A 9,380-nucleotide genomic window follows, 5' to 3' on the forward strand; every position below is an offset into this window, starting at 1 on the left:
CAGCTGAAGAGCTAGATTTCATAAGAAATGAAAGGTTTCCGTTAAGCAGAATTACTCTGAATTGGCCACTGTTTTACATCTTTAGAAATAAGTAAATATACATACTTAATGTATAAATATGCGAGTTTTGTGTTTTTCATTTGTCTAAAAGACAACCGGCTTTGAGGGCCACCAGCCTTTTCATTCGCTCTAACAAGTCAGAACGGCTCACATGTAATTAAAAAGTCTCAACAATGCCAAATTACTACCCCTCTAAGCTGGCCTATAACCAACTTCTAGATTGCTCTCACACAAACACCACCAACCTGGTAGTCCTCGAGAGTCAAAACCTGAAATTATTTTTCACTGTTTCTAGGCCAACAGCTCTGAGTGCACTCTACTAAGTGGTGTGGTGTTCCCCAGTCCCACCAGGCCTCTGAACAATATAGAAGTGGGGTGTGCAGATGAAGTTACGGAAGGGAAAAACAAAAGAGAGAGACTCTCACGGTCCCCACAGCGGAATGTGTTCAGCACTACGGAAGACACAAACGTTACCGAGAACACGAGCACCACAGCCCCGTCAGAGCAGAATAAGGAAGATGTCAGAGGAAACGACAGCCAGGCCTCAAACTGAGAAGTTTTCTCCAAATAATCATCACAGCATTAAAATACCAATGCCCAAGTTCCCTCATCTTTGAACCCCAGATCCAATACACAGTTTTCATTTTCCTCTGATGCTTTTTTTAAAGAATACCCATATAAAATCATACATTAATTTAAAAAGGAGAACTGTCTCGGTTTTGTTAGTACGTAATTTCTCACACTTAAATAGCTTTTACCAACCTTTGTTTTTATTACTGAACATTAACACATGCTAAAAACAAATACAAGCCACCAATGAAAAATACTGCACCATTAATTATACACTTTGAAAAAAAAATTTTGAAAAAAAATTAGTACATAAACTAGATACAGTGAAAAAATAGCTTTGGATAGTTTCTTCATTGTTTACAAACATACACGTAAAACTGAGAATTCTTAAAAGTACAGTAACAAGAACATAAAATGGAGAAAGAACACTCTAGGAAAGACAGTGCTGGAGAGAGTTGTTAGGGAAATGCTTATGTAAGCAAGGACCTGAGTTCAGGTCTCTAGAACCTCTGTAAAAAGCTTCGCACGGTGCCACCTGCCTCCTTCCCAGGGCTGGAAGGTACAGGCAGCGTCCTTGGTGCTCAGCTCACTGCTCAGCCAGCCCTGCTGAGAAGATTAACTCTCAGGGTTCAATGTCAGAATCTTAAAAAAAAAAATGATGAAGAAGAAAAAGTTAGCAAACAATAGCACACATGACATACCAACCTCTGGTCTTGGTGCATACACCACACACCAAAAAACAGCTTTGTCTGTTCCATTTAGGTTTTTTGAGACAGAATCTCTCTGTGTAGCTCAGAATGGCTTTCAAATTGCTTCCAATCCTCCTGCCTCATCCACCCCAGCAAGGGGATTACAGGTATGTGCCAAGATGACCAGCTAAACAGTTCTTATTATTAACCTTCATGGGGGAAAATTCCTTTTCACCTTAATGGAGCACATATGTTAACCATACTAATTCATAGTTTCTCTATCCTGAGGATCAATTTTCAATATGAAATTCAGTGGATATCCGAATAAAAATATGCAAAATTTATACCTTGCTTACAGTAAACTATATCGAGATCAAAACCCAGTAGGTGGTATGTGTGTGTTAGTCAAAGGATCCCTTTGATGGCATCATGGATTGGCTCCCAAATATTCCCAGAAGCTCAAGAGTTAAAAGCTCAGGGCCCCGTGCAGCAGTGTTCAGACAGTGAGCGGGCCCTTTGGCCAAAGACTGGATCATAAAGGCACTGATCTCATGAACAGATCAATCTATTTATGAACTAATAACCTAGTGAGCTGTTGGGAGGCAGTGAAAACTTCAAGAGGAAGGTCAAAGTAAGGAAGTAGGTTCTGGATGCACGGCCTCAAAGGATCTAATCTATCTGGACTCTTCCTTCTGTCTGTCCTTTGGCTCCCCCGACGCCAGGAGATTGTCTGCTTTGCTCCACCACACGCATGCGCCTCGCCACGATGTCCTAGCTGACCATAGGCCCAGAGGTCATGGAGCCAAACAGCCAAGGACTGAAGCCTCTGAACCATGAGTCAAAAGAGCTGTCTCCTCTTCTAAGTAGGTTTTCTTACACAGTCTGTCATAGGAAATTAAAGCTGGCCTACACAGAGGGCGTGCGCTCAAATCATTTCAATTATACAAATTCAATAATTTTAATCCATGTAAAATCAAAGTAAATGAGCAGACATTCTGAAAAGGAAGTGAATGTACATAAAGCATAATTCAGGGGGAGGGTCTTCTGTGTGCTCCTTATCAGCATTCACATTCGTTCTCTGAGTAAAAATACTGATAGATTCATGACTGAAAAGAAATCTCCACACTAGCCATGGACCAGCATGGGCTACAGGCAAAACCGTCTCAAGCATCCAAAACAGAGCGCAGGGTGGGGAGGATTGCGGAGCAAATCTACAGACACAGGAGTGCTTTTCTCTGACTTATCACTGTAGCCATTGGTGAGCTGCTCAGCCACCCCTCCTCGTAGACAGTATGAGCGTTCTTAAACACTTACATGTGAATCTTGGGTCACTGTAGGGGTAGGACCCTGAAGAAAATTACTTCACCTACAGCCTTTGTTTCCTTATTAAGGAAGAAAGAAAAAGTCTTACCTAACATAATAGGTTTCCTGAGAGGATTTAACAAAACAATAGTGCTTAAAAAAAGCTCGGACACAACTAATGACAATCTCTTTCTCATGGTTTACGTTATATACCGAATGTTTGAGTGGCTTCAAATTCATGTTTTGAGTCTCACCCACCAGTATAATGGTTTTTGGAGGTGGGTTTGGGGGAATCAGAGGGTGAGCCCTTATAAGAGTAGTTATGCCTTTGAAGAAGAAAAACCCCTCTCTCCCAAGTTCTTTTCCTCTATCCTCCCCGCTCCCCATCCTTCCTCTCCACCTGCAGGCACCAAACAAAGTGCCAGAAAACCACACAGTTAAAACAGGCACCCACAAACAAAGAGAAGGAGCCTCCCCAGAACTTAACCAAATGGGCATTCTGGCGGCTTCAAACTCCTGGAATCAGAAGAGTGAGGAAATACTATTTTAAGAGGCACCCAATATGTGATACTTTGTTATGGGAGATGAAACAGTCTAAGATAAAGTGTATCAAAAAATAAAAATATTTTTAGAAGGCAAGATCATTTTCACTAAATCTAAATTAGTTCCCCCAAATCTATCTTCAATGATCTCAATTTGGGGACCATGCAATCATTCAGTACACAATATGAACTATGAGGGAAAAAAAAGCAATTAAGCATTAACCGTGTCTTCTGCTAGGCAAGCTATCCTGACACGCTGGAGTTCTGTAATTCTACCTCCTCAAAACAAGTGTTTACATGGTATGTTACTGCAGACCATAAGACATTAGATTTACTGGCAGATGTTTATTGATTTTCCAAGGTGGCCAACGGGGAGAACAAAACATGGCAGAAAGAGAAAGATAGCCACAAGACATTTCTTCAGGCCCTTGACTATGCCTTTTTTCCCAGGTCAGTGTTTTGCAGATATCAAAAGTAAACAAATACACATATGACATTAAACACCAATTGATTATATTGTGAGCAAAATTATAACAAATCCACTAACAGCAAGAACCCTTGAAGGCCAATCTAATCAGTCCTCTCTCCAGGAGTTCAAAGAAATTGGCAACGGGACAGGCTAAATTCGCTAGCGAGCTGCAGAATGGGCCCTCTAATATTTACCAGTGCCATGTAAAGCACATTTTAAATAGCACTGTTTCAGCGTTGAAAATGAAAAAAAAATCATTTTATAACATATATTTCAATGGGTATTAAAAAGTTTGAGCAAAACTACCCACTTCAAATTCAAAAGAATCCCAAATCATTCTTCTTTGCATGCACAAAAGGAGAGATCATTCCTAAAATACCACAGAGCCTATTTCTGTAAGTAGGATTTAACAAATAAAGGCCTTTCCCTACCAACACAGAAACACATTTCTTCAGTAATTATCCACCCCAGAAGGAGAAGACCCAAAGACTGTCAGAACTATACAAACACTGAAGAACAATAAAGATTCAGAATGTAACATCTTTTAAATATCCAAGACTATGAGACAATAACAAAGGAAGCAGGCAAAAAGTACTGTATTCAGATAGCCTTTTCATATTAGGGGACATCATCACCTCCCCTTTTTTTAATAGCTTCCTCTGCAGCCACAATCGCTTTTGTGCTGGGCACTGCTGTACAGTCCGCAACTGTGTTTCATCCACGAAGGAAAAGGAAACTGTATTGCTGAAAGCCAGGAGGAAAACAAGCCGTACAAACTTCCCTTCATAAGTGTAGGCCCAAGACAGTATCTGAAAACTAAATGTATCCAAACAAACATTAAAATCCCAACAGGCAACACAGCTAAGCTATGATACAAGACAAAAAGATTTTTTGCTTTCTCGTTTATGCAGAACCAATGACTTCTAAGCCATTATAAACTATATAATATAGCACATATTATATAGCATCATCATATAGCATCAAAGCTAACAAACATTTAATTCTTCTAATTTCATCTTTCCTTAGTATGTACACAGCTCTTTAGTCATTCTGATAACAAACTTGTATAGGACAGGTTATATACTATGTTATATAGTTAACACCAAGTTACTTTCTTAGGCCTGAGTACAAGTATGGGAATAAACTACATATTTTTCAAAAACCCATTTTAGTAATAGGGAAATTATGATATTAAAGCGACTTTAATTCTGCATTTTTCCAGGATGAAAAAGTAATGTGAAAATTTGAGGAAATGGCAAAAAATAAACAACCCACAATCCGGAAACATTTATTAGGTTTCTGATAAATTTCCTCATAGGAACACTAATTTTTATTATCTAAGAGGCACTAAGTATGTAGAAAAAAAGTACATGATTTTTGATAAGTATATTAAGCATCAATTAATAATGTGGCTTGTTAGTTTCACAAAGGTTTCTAAAACATTTTGGTTGGTGGGGGGGATAAGAAGTTGAAAAATGCAGACTAATCCCCAGCTGAAATACCTAAAATTTTAATGCCAATATTTTAAAGTCAGCAAACTGCAAGATATGAGTGTTATTACTCAACAAATCATAGCACCTACACTAAACAGAATTCATTTTTATTTTCTTCTCATTCATATTTTCAGTAACATTTTCATTTTCTTTGCAAAAGTAGTTAAAATTTCTGTTTGCATTGGAATTTTAAAATATGTATTATTATTATTATTATTATTATTACTATTTGCATGATGTGTGTGGGTACGGGCAGAGGACAACTTTGTGGTGTTTGTGCTTTCTTTCCATCTTTGCCTGTACTCCTGGAACTGAATTCAGACTCCCCCCCCCCCAGACAAGCACTCTTCCCTACTGAGCCACCCTGTCAGCCCTTGCATCGGAATTTTTCAAAGGCTCAGCAGCATTTCTTTGAAAGACGGCATTCAAACAGTTAATACTTCTGGCCTATGAGATGGTTTGCCAGATACAAGAACAACACTCTTCACATTCCTATACCACTCTTGAAACATTAAAAAAAAAAAAAAGAGTCCTCAGTTATACTGTCTTCCTTTGTTGGAACCCACTCTTTACGCAGATGTGGAATGACAAAAACCAAAATGACTTCATTAACAAAGTGACACTACACTTAATATATAAGCCAACTCCTTAAATTCATAAAAGAACAAAATAAGCCTGGTGGCGGCGGTGGCGGTGGTGCACTCCTTTAATCCCAGCCCGGCAGAGGCAGGTGGATCTCTGAGTTCAAGGCCAGCCTGGTCTACGGTGCTAGTTTCAGGATAGGCTCCAAAGCTACAGAAAAACCCTGTCTCAAAAAGCCAAGATAAAAAAACCAAAATAAAATAAAAGAACAAAATAAAACCAACTATATGACCACGAGCATTTTTTTTTCATATTTCTAGAGTCAAAGGTTTAAGTCAATTCATCTGATCAGAGGTCTCATTCATTTTCTTCTGTTCCGTGGTTTACTGAGTGAATCTCAAACAGTGACTTAGATTTTACTTAGATAATCTTGCACAAATGTCGTTTAAAAAAATCCAACAAAGGCTCAGAAAAAGCCTTTAAGTTGGGAGGCAAGAACTGTCTGCCTTTAAGTCAAGCGTTTCCTGTGAGGTGACAGGTTTGCTACCAGGAATACACTTTGCTGGCCAAAGGAATGGCCAAGACTCCAAACAAAATCTGCCACTTGTGCCTTGGAAATCAATTTGGCTTGGGAGGCGCTAAAACGGGACCACTGACGCGTCTTCGAAGGCCACAAAAATTAACATAAGGAGAGGCGCCACGGATTTCAGCTAAACGCTCTTGCCATTTTTGAAGAAGAAAAGCTAATTGTTAATGGCCATGTGACACAGTAGATCCCAGAAAGGAAAGGGTGGGGGGAAAAGAGAAGAGTTCAAGGCAGTTCAGGGTCAGAACGAGTCCGGCATCCTGTCATTAGCAAACGTTCTCCTAGCTGAAGGCAAAACACCGCTTACCCCAGAAGGAGTGGGTGAAAAGTAGGGGAGAGAACGAGTGGGAAAGAAACCATAGGGGAAAGCGATGTGGCAGTGCGGGGGTGACGTGGGGGAGGACAATCCGGGGCCACCCAGCTGAGAAACACTGAAACACTGCGAAAAGGGACTGCAGCCGAGACAACGGTGGAACCCTCCCCCCCCCCCCCACCACCATCTCCCGGGTTCTCTGGGTTTCCCACAGTCCCTCCGCCTCCGGTTGGAGCGACACTCAGGGGTGTGACCCGCCAGCCAGAGGGCTGCCCGGAGCTTTGTGTCGACCCGCTCCCCACGCGAGGGCTCCTCCCCCGCCGAGCAACCCACCGGCGCGCAGCCTCCGCGTCTCCAAGGAGCCCGCAGCGCCCGCGTCCTCGCCCACTCCCGCCTCCCCGCCCGCGCCCCGCGCCTCCACCCGGGCCCCGGGGACCTTTGTGTCTATGGGGACTTTCCGCCTCTTCCCCTCCGCCGCCCCGCGGGGCCACTGGCCTCCCAAGGAGCCCCCGTTCGGCAGCCACCTCCGGCGGCGACGGCAGCCCTTCACCCCCCCAACTACCCCCTCCTTCGCCTCCCCCAGCTCGGCACCCCCGCAGCCCACGCCGCGCGCGGACACGCGACAGACACCGTCCCCGCCCGAGCGGCCGACTTGACAGGCGTCGCGATCCCCGGCCGACCCCGCCGCCAACTCACCAGCAAGTGCGAGGGGACACGGACTCCTCTGGGCGGGCGAGCGGATGCAGGTCCGGTGGTGGCGGTGGCCGCGCAGAGGCGCCTCAGCCTCAGGCCTCCCCCCCCCCCACCTCGCGCCTTCCGCTCCGCGAGGGCCGCCGGCCGCCTCACGCGTGCTCGAGCCCCCCGCTCAACATGGCTCCCGGGCCGTGGAGTCGCACGGACGGCCCAGTAGTCCCCGGTCGTGGAGCCCGGGGCGGAACGGGGCGACGCGGGGTGCAAGGGAGAGCGCAGCCGCCGCTCTCTTTCGTCTGCGTGCGCGTCGCTTTCTCTCGCTCGGCGGCGGCTGCGGCTTGACGCCTCCGCCTGTTCCCCGGAGCGAGCGAGAAAGGAAAAAAAAAAGACTTTTATTGAAACGCTCCAACCAGCGGCGGCGGAGAACAGCGACCGACTGCGGGAGCTTCCCCACCCCCGCCAGCACAGCTCGCCTGGGGCAGCGCGACCCCTGCCGGCGGCGGCGGGGAGGGGCGGGGCCCAGTTGGGGGCGTGGTCGTGGAGGGGCGGGGCCATGGAGGGGCGGGGGTAGTCCCAGGAAACTCGCGCCCCAAGCCTGGCTTCCAACACAACGGGAGGACAAGGAGACCCTCTCGGTGGACAGATCTCTGCCCTCTTCCAGTCCACAGCGACTGGCGAGGAAGCGATCGGCGTACATCAGCCCCTCACAACAGCAAAACTCTGGCTTGAAGTGTTTCCAGTCGCTACTGGACACGGGATGCCTACCGCATGGCACGGACTTTCTCGAGAGAGTTGATATCCTGTGACCCACAGAGAAGCATCTCGGTCGATCGCTGCCACTTTTCTTCTGTTCTGTGGCTGGCTGTGTGGCGCTACTGGAGTAATCATCCTCGCACGAAGTTTTGGTTTAAGCCACAGTGGGTTTTTGTTTTCTTTTTTCTTTAATGTTATGACACTGTTGGCATTTGCTGGGTGGTCAGAAGCCCTAGAATCTCGCTGGGATGACAGATTATCAACGGTTACAATAAAACCGAGCCTGTGAGAGAGCCAATACTATACTATACGACCCAGAAAGGGCTACTGTTGCAGTGAGTTGGGTTTTGTTTCTTGAAGAAGGGCCGAGGAAGTTGGCCCAGTTTCTGTAAATGCTTTTACAGTTCAGGAACAGTTGAGTAAGCGTGTAGACAACCAAAGTGATACTGGCCCACTTCTTCCTACAAGTAGGGATAGAAACATAAAATAAAAACTAACTTAAATCCCCAGAGGGAGATAATGAGAGAATTGAAAGAAGATAATGGGGCCCGGATGTGAACATCCTATAGAATAAAAAGTTAATCATGCAAAAGGCCTTGTGGAGTGTTGTTTTTCCGTTTTAACACCAGGAAGTGCACAATACATTTTAAATGAAATTTCAAATCTTATTATTTCCTAAGGGCTTCTGAATAGTGTCAGGGTTTTTGTTTTGTTTTGTTGGTTTTTGTTTGTTTGTTTGTTTGTTTGTTTGGTGTGCTAGGCAAACACCTTTCCCTTGAAAATGCTTCCTTCTTTCTATTACTTTTTTTTTTTTTTTTTTTGGTTTTTTTCAAGACAGGGTTACTCTGCAGCTTTGGAGCCTGTCCTGGAACTAGCTCTTGTAGACCAGGCTGGTCTCGAACTCACATAGATCCGCCTGCCTCTGCCTCCCAAGTGCTGGGATTAAAGGCGTGCGCCACCACCGCCCGGCTCTATTACTTTATTGAGCAATGTTGAATGTATTTTCTACAACTTCCAAAGTAAAGATATCAATCAATTTTGATTTTACTGTGTCTCTGAAATTACCAGGAACCATAAGTTAACAATAATTATGTTCTACAAGTACTTTAACACTTGTTTACTCATATAAAAAAGCACGTCTCTGAGATGCCGCTCTAAAAATGAATATGCAGTGTGCAGTTTTAAATGGTACTGTTAGTGTTTTTTTTTAAAAAAACATGGCTCCTACTCAATATATTTTATAACATTTTATAGCTTCCTTTTCAGAGTTCTTTGTAAGTTAGAGAAAAAAATATTTTGGGTTTTTTTGTTTTTGTTTTTTGTTTCATTTT

General features: G+C 44.1%; 1 protein-coding gene across 1 annotated transcript in view; it reads right to left on the reverse strand.

The window, feature by feature from the left end:
• Positions 1-7,743, reverse strand: part of Cdk17 (cyclin dependent kinase 17) — a 74,231-nt gene extending 66,488 nt beyond the window's left edge. Inside the window, exon 1 of the mRNA XM_087901989.1 lies at positions 7,303-7,743. The gene's annotated coding sequence lies outside the window, so the exon portion shown is untranslated. The remainder of the gene's footprint in view (positions 1-7,302) is intronic.
• Positions 7,744-9,380: the final 1,637 nt, after the last annotated feature.

Source organism: Myodes glareolus, chromosome 26, assembly GCF_982192425.1.
Source record: "Myodes glareolus chromosome 26, mMyoGla1.1, whole genome shotgun sequence".
Classification (NCBI taxonomy): domain Eukaryota; kingdom Metazoa; phylum Chordata; class Mammalia; order Rodentia; family Cricetidae; genus Myodes; species Myodes glareolus.